We start from the raw sequence: 17082 nt of genomic DNA, 5'->3' as shown, positions 1-17082 counted from the left end.
ACGCCCCATTGTCAGCAACATCAGGGCACCTACATATTTGTTGGCCAAATACCTGACGGGAATATTAAGTCCTTATGTGGGTAAATGCCCTCATCACATCCGTAATTCCGTGGATTTTGTTAAACGCCTTGACAGCTTCAGGTTGGATGAGTCAGATATCATGGTGAGTTTTGACGTCGTTTCCTTGTTTACGAGGGTACCCCTGCGAGAGTCACTAGAATTGATTAGTCAGAAGTTTGACGAGAAGACCAGTGAACTTTTTAGGCATGTCTTGACTTCCACGTATTTTCTTTTTAATGGAGAATACTACGAACAAACGGAGGGAGTCGCCATGGGTAGCCCACTCTCACCGGTGGTAGCGAATTTGTACATGGAGAACTTCGAGGAGGAAGCCCTGTCGTCATCCGTATGGAAACCTACTTGCTTTTTCCGTTACGTGGACGACACGTTCGTCATCTGGCCACATGGTATGGATAAACTCCTTGACTTCCTTACACATCTAAACTCCATACACCCCAACATCAAATTCACTATGGAGACTGAAACGGAGGGTAAATTACCTTTCCTTGACGTCTTGGTCAAGAGAAGGGCTGACGGCACCCTAGGTCATGGGGTGTATCGGAAGACTACGCACACTGATCTGTATTTGCACGCAGACAGCTGCCACCACCCTTCACAGAGGAATGGGGTACTTAAAACTCTAGTACATAGGGCGCGCACTATCTCTGACGCAGAGAGTCTACCCCAGGAATTGGAACATCTGAGAACTGTATTTCGAAAAAATGGGTCCTCAGAGTGGCAGATTCAACGTGCTCTCCGCCCAACCACTGCAGCACAACCTCTTGAGATGGATGAAGTCACGAGGGAGGAGGTAGGCACTGCATTTATTCCATACACAGGCGCACTCTCGGGGAAAATCGCTCGCATTCTGAAGAACCACCGGGTCGGAACTGTGTTTTGTCCTCCAAATAAAACTCGTGCACTGGTGGGGAACGCCAAAGATGACCTCGGTTTGAGGAAGGCCGGCGTGTACCAGATTCCGTGTCAATGTGGCAAGTCGTATATTGGTCAGACGATGCGTACCGTCGAGGATCGATGCCGTGAACACCAGAGGCAGGCACACTCGTCTGATGTATCCGAGCACGTCGGCGGTCGCTGAACATTGTTTGTCGGAAAATCACGCCATGGAATATGACCGCACGAGGATTCTGGTACAGACGTCGAGATACTGGGACAGCGTTGTTAGAGAGGCCATCGAAATTCGCACCAATGACGACCTCATAAACCGTGACTCTGGCTATAATCTTAGCAAGGCTTGGGAACCAGCGATCGGGTTAATCAAGAGTAAATCGAGCAAACGTATAGTTGTGACGACCACGGCGGACAGAGCCATCACTCCGACGTCATCTCAGACGCCGTCGCAATCTGTTCCACCGCGCGACCGTGGCGCGGGGCGCGGACGGCGGAGGGAGCGCGCCGCGGGCGGAGGGTATTTAAATCGGCCGCCGCCGCGACCGAAGATCCGTGCCGGCACGTTCACAGGAGCTCAGTCCGTCAGTTCACCTGATGATGGCGACATGTATGATCGCCGAAATATTGTGCCCGTTGGACACTATAGACCGGCAGCACACCCGTGGATATTTTGACAATTTTACAACCAATTTTAATAATTTCCTATTTAGTGTCCTGTCGATTTACCAACTATACAAGCAGTACTAAAATTTTCCTACCAATTTAAAAACGTAATACACTTGACAGCTGCAAGACTGCTGCTGCAAAGTGAACTACTACCACTATATAAACTTCAAGTATGTGTGTGCTGATTTTGATATATATCCTGTTGACACTGGCTGCCGTTATTAACGTAATAATATGTCACCAATCACATTTATGTTTCGATCCAGCACCAGATCAGGTTCCATATAAATAACAACAAAAGCCAAGTTTGTATGGAGGCTCCTGTAACATTATTAATTTGTCACAATAGCTCAGCATGTCCATAAAATAAACATGTAGTAGTTCTCTAATTCCTGCATGGAAGCAGTACAATGTTAACTACTGCCCTCGCACTGTGTTGGAGTGCTCGGACATACACACACAAATTGATAGGTTTTTCTAATAATAACAATAATAAAAAAGAACTGACAAATACTTACTGATAATATTCTTCTTTGCAGTTTATTGTTTCTACTGGTTGTGCATCATAATGGACACAGTACAGACAGAAATATATGGCGCTCAAGCAATCGAATTATAAATGTTAAAATTTGCAAAGGTTGTGGCAGAGCTTGCACACAATTCATGCCCTGGGGTCCCACAGAAATTCGCACGTATGTAGCACCACAGTTCTCAGTAAATAGTTTAGACAGTACCGCATGCAAATTAGAGCACTCCCACTATGTGTGGGTGTACAAGGGTGTGGGGAGCAGAGGATAAGAGGTGGAGGAGTGGGGTACGGCAGGGTGGGGGCATGGGGTTGGGTGGGGGGACTTCGTAGGGCAATGGCATGATGGATTCTTGGTCTTGGTGCAATTGTATGAACGTGGTGTCAGAATGTATGGAATGCTGATGAAGTCAGTTAATATACACTGCTGGAAAAAATTAGTACACACTTTTAGAAGTTTACAGTTCACTCAAGATTTACTGTTGCAACAGTCCATACACAGGACATGAAATGACTAAATTTACAGATCAACAGCACAAGTGGGTACTGACCCATGCTGAAACACCCATATTAGTACATGGTGTAGACTCTCTGACATCCAGTCGATCATACAGATAGTGAAGTCTGTTCTGGAATACGTTATTCTATGCCTGCTAGACTTGTTCATGTAGTTCTGTAAGAAATGTTAGTTGATGAGTTGCACGAGTCAGTTCTCATCCCATAATATTGAGACTGTTCACATGACCCCTGATACCAGCATTGTTGCATAACTTATGCAGCATGTCCCATTTGTGTGCCAATTATCCGAAAGGACTATCCCATCACTTGGAAGGCCACAGTCTGACCTCTTTCAAACTCGCTCAGTTGGCTGGAGGATGCATGAATGCATCTCTGTGGCATGGTTGCCTGTCTACTCGTACATTTGTACCACACTGAGCCTTCTGGCTGTAGCATTCTGTATTGACAGGTAGACACAGATGGCGCCCTGATAGATTTTCCAGTACAGTATCAACTGGCAGACGACGTTGAAACTGTTATCAGTACATCTACCGTCCCCCAGAGTGACTGAAAAAACCACATGCAGTCAGCGCAAGGAATCATTCATTTCCGAACGGCTACAATCAGTCTAGGTAGCACAGTGATTGTACAGAATGGAGTACAGTGGTCGACTAGCTCCTCATAAGCGACGCATTTCTGTAGTCAGTGGTAAGTGATGCTTGAGGTGGTGTAAAGAGAGACGACGCCACTGGACAGTGGATGTCCGAAAACAAGTGATTCCGAGCACACTATTCCCTGTGAAAATAGAATTGAAGTGTTTGAGTTCGGCGGATGCTGGAGGAACGTTACCTACGTTCATGTCTAGTGCTGACAGTGAAGTATGGAGTAGGTGGTGTTACAGTATAGGTACGTTTTTCATGGTTAGTGTGAGGTCCTCTTATTGTGCTTAAGAAAATACTAAATGTCGAAAGATGTGAACATATTTTGCAGAATCGTGTACTTTAAAGAATAGAGGAACTATTGAGTGATCATCATTTGTACCAGTATAACAATCCACCCAGTCATAAAGCAGTATCTGTGAGCCAGGTGACTGTGAACAGTGACATTCCAGAAATGGACTGGCGTGCCCAGAGTCGCTACCTGAACTCGATGGAACAACTTTAGGATGAGTTAGAGCGTTGACTTCGATCCACGCCGCAGGTCCCCTTCTCTGATTTTTGCTCTTAAGGAGGAATGAGCTGCAAACCCTCCACACAAATTCAGACACCACATTGAAATGTACCCAGTCGATTACCAGCCATCATAAAGGATCGACACACACATATTAATATCCACTCATGGGTGTCCAAATACTTTTGATCAGCTCGTGTACAGGTCGACTGAAGATGATCACTTGATGAACAGTAGCCCTGACAGCGAAGAATACATCCTTGCAGTAGCATTTTGGTGTTTCATAATGACGTTTGTATTTTGTGAAACTTCGACAGTCTGCACGACAGTCTGCAGAACGTGTCCTCAGTATTTACATGAGGATAGCTGCTATGTCACCTCTGATGGGTATTTACACTACTGGCCATTAAAATAGCTACACCAAGAAGAAATGTAGATAATAAACAGGTATTCATTGGTCAAATATATTATACTAGAACTGACATGTAATTACATTTTTACGCAATTTGGGTGCATAGATCCTGAGAAATCAGTACCCAAAACAACCACCTCTGGCCGTAATAATGGCCTTGATACGCCTGGGCATAGAGTCAAACAGAGCTTAGATGGCGAGTACAGGTACAGCTGCCCATGCAGTTTCAACACGATACCACAGTTCATAAAGAGTAGTGACTGGCGTATTGTGATGAGCCAGTTGCCCGGTCACTCAATTGACCAGACGTTTTCAATTGGTGAGAGATCTGGAGAATGTGCTGGCCAGGGCAGCAGTCAAACATTTTCTGTATCCAGAAAGGCCCGTACAGGACCTGCAACATGCGTCGTGCATTATCCTGCTGAACTGTAGGGTTTCGCAGGGATCGAATGAAGGGTAGAGTCACGGGTCGTAACACATCTGAAATGTAACGCCCACTGTTCACAGTGCCGTTAATGCGAAGAAGAGGTGACCGAGATGTGTAACCAATGGCACCCCATACCATCACAACGAGTGATGCGCCAGTATGGCGATGACCAATACACGCTGTTTTGCCATTCGTGCACCCAGGTTCGTCGTTGAGTACACCATCGCAGGCGCTCCTATCTGTGATGCAGCGTCAAGGGTAACCACAGCCATGGTCTCCGAGCTGATATTCCATGCTGCTGCAAACGTCGTCGAACTGTTCGTACAGACGGTTGTTGTCTTGCAAACTTCCCCATCTGTTGACTCAGGGATCAAGACGTGACTGCACGATCCGTTACAGCCATGCGGATAAGATGCCTGTCGTCTCGACTGCTACGAGGCCGTTGGGATCCAGCACGGCGTTCCGTGTTACCCTCCTGAACCCACCGATTCCATATTCTGCTAACAGTCATTGGATCTCGACCAACGCGAGCAGCAATGTCGCGATACGATAAGCCACAATCGCAATAGGCTACAATCCGACCTTTATCAAAGTCGGAAACGTGATGGTACGCATTTCTCCTCCTTACACGAGGCATCACAATAACGTTTCACCAGGCAACACCGGTTAACTGCTGTTTGTGTATGAGAAATCGGTTGGAAACTTTCCTCATGTCAGCACGTTGTAGGTGTCGCCACCGGCGTCAACCTTGTGTGACTGCCCTGAAAAGCTAATCATTTGCGTATCACAGCATCTTCTTCCTGTCGGTTAAATTTCGCGTCTGTAGCACGTCATCTTCGTGGTGTAGCAATTTTAATGGCCAGTAGTGTACTTGTTCTCCAGTCCAATTACCAATGGGCCCTTCACATTTGCGGCGAGGGACCCTGCCATAATGCAAAATCTGAAATTGCGAGTCGTGTTTATTATTTATAGCTCTGTGAGTGCATCGTTTGCACGCGGTGTTTGCATCGCAGAACGTGAGTTCCGCATGTTATGAATTGCGAATGCGAGATAAGTGCCATCGGCTTTCTACCGGAAATGCAGCGGCAGTTCCTGTCTGCTAATGTCCGCGCTCACGCCAGACGCATTCAGTGTCACACACAATGGTCCCCATTCCCACTCGCCAGCTGACGCCATACGTGGCGCAGCACTCAGCCATGGCGGGCCAGGCGTCTGCGGTTCACTGAAAGGGCGAACTGGATGATGAATGGGGCAAATCCTTGTACGAAGCTACGCTTCCCGCTCCTGAGTCGGCACCACAGTAGTTCCTCCATGCCACCTTGGAAGCTCATCGCCAGCTCTTTCACAGAGATACGCAAGTACTGCGTCACCTGAAAATATACAGCAGTGCATCGGCGGGGTCTATAACGTCTCCATTCATACCCCTTTCTCTTCAGCTAATATTATTTTACACGACGCAGTTCGATCATTTATGCGGCACCTGGGATTTTGGAGACATTGGTTTGCCATTGCTCAAGTTGCAGTTATTTCAGAGACTTTAGGGAACATGAAAAAGTCGAAACAGAGAACAGAAGAACACACAATACTGAGCGCTACGAAACACACTGAAAAATGATAAGTACACGCTGCTTTCATGGAAGCTGATGAAGAGAGAATATAGGCTTCACAACGAAAAACCACACCGCGGTGGCCGAGCGGTTCTAGGCGCTTCAGCCCAGAACTGCTTGACTGCTACGGTCTCAGGTTCGAATCCTGCCTCGGGCATGGATGTGTGTGATATCCTTAGATTAGTTAGGTTTAAGTAGTTCTAACTTCTAGGGAACTGATGGTGGCAACGGCCTTGCCGCAGTGGATACACCGGTTCCCGTGAGATCACCGAAGTTAAGCGCTGTTGGGCGTGGCCGGCACTTGGATGGGTGACCATCCAGTCACCATGTGCTGTTGCCATTTTTCGGGGTGCACTCAGCCTAGTGATGCCAACTGAAGAGCTGCTCGACCGAATAGTAGCGGCTTCGGTCAAGAATACCATCATAACGACCGGGAGAGTGGTGTGATGACCCCACACCCCTCCTATCTGCATCCTCCTCTGAGGATTACACGGCGGTCGGATGGTCTCGGTAGGACACTCGTGGCCTGGAGACGGAGAGGGGACTGATGACCTCAGATGCTAAGTCCCATAGTACTCAGTCATTTGAAACATTTTTTTGAAAAACTACATTTGTATGCAATGTTTCACTGGTGGCCAGAAAACGATTCATGACATGGGTTTGCAGAAATCTCTTACAGTGCAACCAGTGGCATACAATATGCATGTGAGGCAGATAAGTGGTAGATGTTGAACATCTCTCTGTGACTCAGGGTACTTTCATACTGAGTCGGTAATACGAGAATTGTGTTCATGTAGTGGCAATATTAGTAGGTGGGTTCATCATTGTAGGTGGCAGTTAAGAATTATAAGCAGTGTAAGGGATGTAAGTGCAGATATTTCTGTTGGTGACTGATGATGGTGTGCTGACCGACATAACATTAGTATTTTTGTCATTTGCGGACTGATAATTGTAGCCATTACAAGTTTTATGTATGAAGTTGGTTAGTACCTAAATGTGTCAAGAGCAAGTCATTAACGTCTATTTTCCCCTGGACAGCAGGTCAGGTGTTGAGGTGTGGGTGCACGAATGCAAAACGGTTAGTCTATACTGATAGGTGTAGCCCACTTACTCGTGCAGTACAGACAGCTATGCAGAAAACATCAGGCAGTGAAGTTTGTGACGCATTTGTGGGAAAATTGTTCGATGCAGAGAAAAAGGAACCAACACACTGATGTGTGTACATATCTAGGTACCACATATAAGATTATCAGCACTTATAGCCGTTATGCTGCTTATACTGATGAATCAAAACAACAGCAGCGATCCTGCACAGTGTGGATTCAATTGCTCCTTGATATGATTCCAGAGATATGTGGCACAAAATGTCTATGCACAAGACACTCAGTTCCCGTAAATTACTGGCAGGTGGTTTGTGGGTGCAGATATGTCACAGATGTGTCACAATGGGTTCAGATCAGGCGGATATGATGGTCAAGACTTCAGCTTGAGTTCACCAAGATGCTCCTCAAATGGCTGTAATGCAGACATAGAGAGTTATCCTGCTGCAAGACATAGTCACTGTAGAGGAAATCAAACATGAAGGGGTGGTGGTGATCCCAATAATACTGCCATCGATTACTACGACATGTCCCATTGAAACTGAAGAGAATGCCCCCTATAACAAAACAGTAATACTGCTCTCATTCGCCTTCGTCCGCGATGCGGCGTAGTTTGGAGCAGCTTTTCGACAGCAGTTACAGACAAGACCTGATCTAAGAGGGAACGTTATTCATATGAGCAGATGACACGTTTCTATTGATCCACCGTCCAACTCCATGACCCAATCTACATAAATATTATAAAAATGGATGTGTGCCTACACTGGGTGATAAAAGTTATAGTATAGTAATATGCAAATATACCGATGGCGACGGTATCACTTACACTAGGTATAAAGTAGTAGTGAAATGGCGGAGCTGTCATTTGTACACAGGTGATTCACGTGAAAAAGTTTCCGACGTGATAAGGACCGCATGATAGGAGTTAACAGATTGTGAAATCGGAATGCTAGTTGGAGCTAGACGCATGGGACATTCCATTATGGAAATCGTTAGGGAATTCAATACTCTGAGGTCCACAGTGTCAAGAGTGTGCCGAGAGTACCAAATTTCAAGCACTACCTCTCACCACGGACAATGTAGCGGTCGACGGCCTTCACCTGACGACTGAGCGCATTGGCATGTGAGTAGAGTTGTCAGTCCGAACAGACAAGCAACACTGTGTGAAATGACCACAAAACTCAGTGTGGGACGTACGACGAATATATCCGTTAGCATAGCGTTAATGGGATACGGCAGCAGACGACCGACACGAGTTCCTTTGCTAATAGCACTGCATCGCCTGCAGCTCCTGTCTTGGGCTTTTGACCATTTTGGTCGAACCCTACACTGTTGGAGAACCGTGGCCTGGTGTGATGAGTCTCGATTTCAGTTAGTGAGAGCTGATGGTAGTGTTCGAGTGTGGTGCAGACCCCAAGTAGCCACGGACCAAATTTTTTAACGAGGACATATGCAAGTTGGTGGTGGCTCCATAAAGGTAAGGGCTGTGTCTAGATGTATTTGACTGGGTTATATGGTCCAACTGAACCTGTCATTGACCATTTGCAATCATTCACGGACTTCATGTTTCCGAACAACGATGGAATTTTTATGTATGACAATGCGCCATGTCACCGGGCCACAACTGCTCGTAAGTGGTTTGAAGAACATTCTGGACACTTCGAGCGAATAATTTGACCACCCAGATCGCCTGACACGAGTCCCATCGAACATTTATGGAACATAATTGAGAGGTCCATTCGTGCACAAAATCCTGCACCGGCAACACCTTCGCTATTATGGAGGGCTATATTGCTCAATATTTCTGCAAGGGACTTCTACCTATTTGTTGAGTCCATACGTTGTAGTTGTGGTATTCTTCAGTCCAGAGACTGGTTTGATGCAGCTCTCCATGCTACTCTATCCTGTGCAAGCTTCTTCATCTCCAAGTACTATTGCAGCCTACATCCTTCTGAATCTGCTTAGTGTATTCATAGCCGGCCAGAGTGGCCGTGCGGTTCTAGGCGCTACAGTCTGGAGCCGAGCGACCGCTACGGTCGCAGGTTCGAATCCTGCCTCGGGCATGGATGTGTGTGATGTCTTTACATTACTTAGGTTTAATTAGTTCTAAGTTCTAGACGACTGATGACCTCAGAAGTTAAGTCGCATAATGCTCAGAGCCATTTTTTTGTATTCATATCTTGGTCTCCCTCTACGATTTTTACCCTCAACGCTGCCCTCCAATACTAAATTGGTGATCCCTTAATGCCTCAGAACATGTCCTATTAACCTATCCCTTCTTGTAGTCAAGCTGTGCCACAAATTTCTCTTCTCCCCCATTCTATTTAGTACCTCCTAATTAATTACGTGATCTACCCATCTAACCTTCAGTATTACTCTGTAATACCACATTTCAGAGCTTCTATTCTCTTCTTGTCTAAACTGTTTATCGTCCATGTTTCATACGTACACTCTATACACGTGAATGCTTTCAGATAAGGGTTCCTGACACTTAAACGTGTATTCGGTGTTAATAAACTTCTCTTTTTCAGAAACGCTTTTCTTGCCATTGTAGTCTACATTTTATATTCTGAAACGGGTACAGCTAAAATGCTCCTAAAATTGTCTACTTAACACTTATAGTTATTTTGCTGCCAAAAAAAAAATAGCAAAACTCTTCTACTTCTTTCGATATCTCGTTTCCTAATCCAGTTCCTGAAGCATCACCTGATTTAATTCGACTTTATTCCATTACTCTTGTTTTGTTTTTGTTGACGTTCGTCTTATTCTTCCTTCCAAGATACTGCCCATTACGTTCAACTGCTCTTCCAATACTTTGGTGCCTCTGAGAGCATTACGTCATCGGCAAACCTCCAAGTCTGTTTCTTCTCTTTGGGATTTAGTTCCTATTCCAAATTTTTTGTTGGTTTCCTGTTATACTTGCTCAATTTACAGACTGAATGATGTTGGGGATAAGCTACAACCCTGTCGCATTCCCTACTCAACCACTATTTCCCTTCCAGGCCCCGCGAATCTTATAACTGCCGAATGGATTCCGTACGAATTGTAAATAGTCTTTTGCTCCGTGTATTTTGTCACCGCTACCTTAAGAATTTCAAAGAGAGTATTCTAGTCAACATTGTCAACAGCTTTCACTAAGTCTACGAATGCTATAAACGTATGCTTGCCTTTCCTTAACCTATTTTCTAAGAGAAGTCGTAGAGTCAGAATTACCTCTGTGTTCCTACATTTTTCCGGAATTGAAACTGACCTTCTGCGAGGTCGGCTTCTACTAGTTTTTCCTTTCTTCTGTAGAGAATTTGTGTTACTGTTTTGCAACGGTAACTTATTAAACTGATAGTTTGGTAATATTCACACCTGTCACAACCTGCTTTCTTTGGAACTGGAATTACACTACTGGCCATTAAAATTGCTATACCAAGAAGAAATGCAGATGATAAACGGGTATTCATTCGACAAATATATTATACTAGAACTGATATGTGATTACATTTTCACGCAATTTGGGTGTATAGATCCTGAGAAATCAGTACCGAGAACAACCACCTCTGGTCGTAATAACGACCTTGATACGCCTGGCCATTGAGTCAAACAGAGCTTGGATGGAATGTACAGGTACAGCTCAACACGATACCACAGTTTGTAACTAACCTGTTTCTCCGGGTTATTACGTTAAGATTAGGGTCGCCACCGACTCTAACCATACAACTAATCAAAGGTTTGGCCGAGTCGGAAAATAAATTAATTTGATCACAGACCAAAAACTCATAAAAATGCATACGTTGTGATGTCGCTTATAGCGGATGCGATGTAATTAATAGTATTGCCCGTGCACTGTTCACGAGAATCAAACATTTAGAATAAAACATAAAATGCATGAACACTGTGCATAACATCAGCTCCCAGCAACGCACCTGAAAATAAGACTTAATTTAAAGCATTTGTTTTACAATAAAAGAGGAAACTAATCACTGGACCTGTGCGTAAGGAAACGCGTTGGATGTGCTAACGGGAAATCTACGAGGTGAGTGGCTTAGGTGTAAAAACGTAGCCTAGGAATACAAGAGAAAATGGTGAATAAAATAATTTATTCCTAAGCATGGTTGTGAGGCATGTACACAATTCCTGATAACATTAATTCCTAAAAATTAAAGAAAAGCATCGATACATTCACCGTTATAATCTACAACTAAAATCATTCGTGTGAATCACTCATACAACTGCTGTTGCCTGATGACTGATCGCAATAACTCGTGAAACGGTATACGTTTCGCAGTACACCCGCGTGTCCACGTGGCTTGTGGAGATGCAATTTCTAGGTATCGTGGCCAAGTTGCAACAATATCACACCACGCAGTCATGAACAGTTAAAATTCTTGAAAGCAAACATGAGATCGGGCAGTTAGTGATGACGGTAGCCCAACAAACTCTAATGTTCAACCACAATCGCAATCGCAATAGGCTACAATCCGACCTTTATCAAAGTCGGAAACGTGATGGTACGCATTTCTCCTCCTTACACGAGGCATCACAATAACGTTTCACCAGGCAACGCCGGTCAACTGCTGTTTGTGTATGAGAAATCGGTTGGAAACTTTCCTCATGTCAGCACGTTGTAGGTGTCACCACCGGCGCCAACCTTGTGTGAATGCTCTGAAAAGCTAATCATTAGCATATCACTGCATGTTCTTCCTGTCGGTTAAATTTCGCGTCTGTAGCACGTCATCTTCGTGGTGTAGCAATTTAAATGCCAGTAGTGTACTATGTTCTTCTTGGAGCCTGAGGGTATTTCGCATTATGGCAGCTATGGACTACGTCGACTTTATAGCGGATCATGTGCATCCCTTAATGCTTAGCGACTTCACCGACAATGATGGTATATTCCAGTAAGGCAGCTGTCCGTGTCAAAAAAGACCAGTATCGTGCTGCTGTAATTTGAAGAGCATGATAGTCAACTCAAGTTCAAGTCTCGGCCACCAAATTCGAATGGTTTGAAATCAGTGGAACACATCTGGGAGCTGTTTGGGCGCCGGCTCCACGCCTACAAACATTGGCTGTTAATTTACGGGAACTGCATGACCTGTTCATAGACATCTTCGGAAGCCTAACAAGCACTTGGCGAATGCATGTCAATCTGTTCCGTGTTGCGTTCTAAAGGTCATTAGGTTTAGCTTCATTAGCCTGTGAGCCCTGAGAAAATTCTACAGAACTGTTGCGTCACCAGTACCTGGCTCCCCACTAACGTGAACTACATCCCAGCAGAGATGTCTTCACACTTGTGACATTATCCTTTATATAAAGGAGCCCAGCAAATAAGTAACCACAGTGTTGGTGAAAATCAACAATTATGAATTGAAATATGACGGCCAAGGTTAGAAACAGGTCTAAAACATGGAAGACTAAATGGTTTCTCAGAATTCGAACATAGAATATAAAATACTTTGATACAAAGATGAAGAGCTTGTAGAAGAATTAAAATATCTTGAAATCTCAATATGTAGACGCAAGAGACAAAAAAGAAAGACAAAGGGCAGAAGAAATAGGACCGTTAGCAGTACCTCCTCATTTATAGTGGAGTTGAGAGGGAGACAAGAGCTAAAGCAGGAGTAGGGATACTTATTCACAAGAAATACAAATAGCTTATTGAGGAGTGCCAATACATCTCTGAGAAAATAGTTTCAATGAAACTGAAACCGACTCATCGCAAACTGAATATTATCTCCCTGTACAGCCCAGAGGATTGTAAACTTAGAACAGAAATAGAGTCCTCCTAAAGCAATTACAAGAAGTTATTAATCTGATACCTTCAAACGAATTTACAGTTTTAATGGGGGATTTTAATGCAGAATGGTTTTAGATCCGGTAGGTCATACACAGACACAGTATTCATTCCCAGGCAGGTTGAAGAGAAGTCCATTGAATACAAGAGACTTTGCTTTATGGATCTACAGAGGGCTTTCGATAGCATTTAGTTAACAGATGTTTTAAACCTGCCCTACGATGGATGAATTCCTTCTAACTCAACAAAAGCAATCGAAGACATTTATTCCAACAACTAAATCCAGACGAGAATTGTTTCCAGGTTAACTAGGTGCTTAGCAGTTAATAGTGGTATTAGACAAGATGATTCTTTGAGCCTGCTATTTTTAACATAGTCATGGATAAGGTGATAAAGAAGGTATTGGCTGGTTGTGGTTACAGAATGGGGAACGAGAAATAAAAATCATTTGTTATGCTGGTGATGCAGTTCTGCTGGCAAACAGTGAAGATAAGCCGCAAAAAATTTTACATTTATTTAAAGTGGAAGCCAAAACTCTAAAAATGATCATATTCACTCAAAAAAGAAATGTATGACGACATCTGTGGAACCAGTTAGGTGCAAACTGAAACTGGATAGAAAAATTATTCACCAGGTAATGAAACTTAAATATCATGATAGAGAACTGTCCCGCCGCGGGAATGTCGAAGAGGAAGTCAGAGAACGAGAAGAAAAATCAAACAAAGAGGCAGGGCGTTCAAATGATACTGTTTGGGTAATCAAACAGGAATAGATACAAACGCAAGAATATACAAACCAATAGTAGGCCAGTTATGACATACACAGCGGAGACAAGACCAGAAACACCAAAAGCAAAGATACTTTTGGAAACCACGGAAATGAAAATTCTGTGAAGGATTACAGGGAAGACACTGAGAGATAGAGAGAGAAGTGAAAATGGTTCAAATGGTTCTGAGCACTATGGGACTTAACATCTTAGGTCATCAGTCCCCTAGAACTTAAAACTACTTAAACCTAACTAACCTAAGGACATCACACAACACCCAGCCATCACGAGGCAGAGAAAATCCCTGACCCCGCCGGGAATCGAACCCGGGAACCCGGGCGTGGGAAGCCAGAAAGCTACCGCACGACCACGAGATGCGGGCTTCACGGTAAAAGATGACAGCCAAAATAGTTGCAGGATAAAGATTTATTAAAATTCATGACCAAGGTTTCGGTATATATAAATATACCTTCATCAGAAGTAAAATAGCCTGAACAGGAAGACACTTTCATTAGCAAAAACTCAGCATCGGAAATGAGAAAGAGAAAACACTATAGCTTAAGTAACCGTAAAATTACTGACGACGCCTTTTGGCACAATTGTTTTGTTAATCTCCATTGCAGGATGTAATTTTAGTAAGTGACTAAAAGTTTTTGTGCCTGTAATACTCTGGTAATTTTACGGTTACTTAAGCTATAGTGTTTTTTCTTTCTCATTTTCGATGCTAAGTTTTTGCTAATGATAGTGTCTTCCTGTTCAGGATATTTTACTTCTGATGAAGGTATATTTATATATACCGAAACCTTGGTCAAGAATTTTAATAAATCTTTATCCTGCAACTGTTTTGGCTGTCATCTTTTACCGTGAATAACTTAAGGACATCACACACATCCATGCCCGAGGCAGGATTCGAACCTGTGACCGTAGCAGTCACGCGGTTCCAGACTGAAGCGCCTAGAACCGCTCGGCCACTGCGGCCGGCTTCAGTAAAGCAGTCTCCCCTGTGCACTTAATAGAGTGTGTGAACCGGGTTTAGTCTTTGAGATGGACTGCGTGTATTTGTTTTGTACGCAGGTCCCTCCAGCGTCTGGCGCATGTTGTCACTTTATCTGCTGCATGTACGGTACTGTCTGAGGGGCATTCAGGAAGTAATACAACACATATTTTTCTGAAAGCCGGTTGGTTTTATTTAGGATTCTAATACACCATATCATTTCTCATTCGCCATATTTCGTCGCCTGTAAGGATGCTCGACAAAAATTGCCACGATCAGCCTCGTATCACGCAAACAATTCCGCGCAGATGGTCCTCCACTGCCCTTTCTGATCTAAGTACTAAGGAATGGCGAGATACGCTTGAAGTTCTCCAAGGCTACAGATACAGCAATAAGGAATAGTTCAGTAGACAGTACAGTTGGAGAGGAATGGACATCTCTAAAAAGGGCAATCACAGAAGTTGAAAATAAAAGCATAGGTACAAAGAACGTAACTGTGAAGAAAGCATGGATGATAGATGAAATACTTCAGCTGATCGATGAAAGAAGGAAGTACAAAAATTTGTTTACGAAGTCCGTTGTTTTATTAGGTTACACTGTGAGGGTCACTTTCAGTAAGTATATTTTAAACTTAACCAGACAAGCCGAGCTACGGAGTGACTTTGGCTTGAGCAGAAATTAGCCTGTATTTCAAAAGAGAGTAATTAATCAATACTAATATGAGCGAAAAGCAAATGATTACGTGCAGTCTTTGCCATAATTCAAGGAAACGCAAGATATTGTTTAACGCTGGCTCACATGTCTCTCTGCCGCGACGAATTTATAGCTGACACTCATGAAATATTAATACAACTCAGAAAGAAAAGGTTACATGATCCTCTTGTTTTGAAATAAACTGAAATAATATTAAAGGCCAGTTGTAAGACCCACAAAAGTTTTGTTTGAAAAGGGATGATCAACGAGATCCAGAAATTGGTAGAGTCCTGTAATACCTGTTGTCTACGTAAACCTGCATCGAACACTCGACAATGGTTGCTGTTCTCCAATGTTATACAAAGCCCTATGCACAAAATGTACATTGATTATGTCGGTCTGTTTCCACGGTCAAAGGAGAAGAACCGCTTTACGCTGGCTTGTGTATATTTTTTTGTTGGTTAATCCCCACGAGGAACGTAAATGTGCCAACGACTATCAAATGCATGAATGGAATGTTTGGAATTTATGGGCAGTGCACAACCCTACTATCAGATAATGGCACTGAGAACTATGGGACTTAACATCTGAGGTCACAGTCGCCTGGAACTTAGAACTACTTAAACCTAACTAACCTAAGGACATCACACACATCCATGCCCGAGGCAGGATTCGAACCTGCGACCGTAGCGGTCGCTCGGTTCCAGACTAAAGCGCCTAGAACCGCTCGGCCACACCGGCCGGCTACTATCGGATAATAGCGTCGGTTTTTACATGGGTGGCATTTAGGAATTTCTGCTTCGATATGAGAATAGCAGATACTGTCACAACACCTCGCTACCCGAATCCCTCATTTTCGGAGTACGTCAATCGAAATTTATGTGCAGCACCCATTACCTTCTATCAAAACGGTCGCACTGAGTGCGATATGCCCTTCTGTCGGGTGAGCCACGCTGTTAACACTGCTGTCCATGAAGCTCACAGGAATATCCCGACCAATCTGATGTTCTCATTTAAACGTAATTCGCTTGTCTCCGACCTGTCCTCCTTAATGATTTGTTGCCGCAGGAGACTGATGCTGCACAAATCTGAGAGATGTGGAAAGCGGCTAGGGTAATTTGATGATGAATCATGAAAGGACTACTCAGCATTATAACGTTGGGAGGCGACACACGTCATTGAAGGTAGATGATCAGAAATTTGTCGAAAATGTAAACGAAGCAATGTGCTCATCAGCAAGCCTTTCACCCGTTTCAGGGGCTTGTCCAAATCATATGATTCTGATTACTACGGTTACCTTTCTGCTAAGGGACCGGAAAATCAGACGTATTTTTAGGGTCCGTATCTTCCAGACTAAACCATGTCGGTGCGACGCTTTTTCTGAACTCAGATGCAACCAGGATGTTCTTCATCGTACAATGTAGTTTAGTTGACCTATATTGCAATTTTCTTTGGGATTTTATGGTAAAGTT

At 43.9% G+C, this 17082-nt stretch overlaps 1 pseudogene; it reads left to right on the top strand.

Moving 5' to 3' along the window:
* Positions 1 to 6501: 6501 nt before the first annotated feature.
* On the top strand, positions 6502 to 6618 carry LOC124726123 (annotated as a pseudogene).
* Positions 6619 to 17082: the final 10464 nt, after the last annotated feature.

The sequence above is a fragment of the Schistocerca piceifrons genome, chromosome 1 (assembly GCF_021461385.2).
Source record: "Schistocerca piceifrons isolate TAMUIC-IGC-003096 chromosome 1, iqSchPice1.1, whole genome shotgun sequence".
NCBI lineage: Eukaryota > Metazoa > Arthropoda > Insecta > Orthoptera > Acrididae > Schistocerca > Schistocerca piceifrons.
Note: the sequence above shows the minus strand (reverse complement) of the source record. Positions and strands in the feature narration are given on the sequence as shown.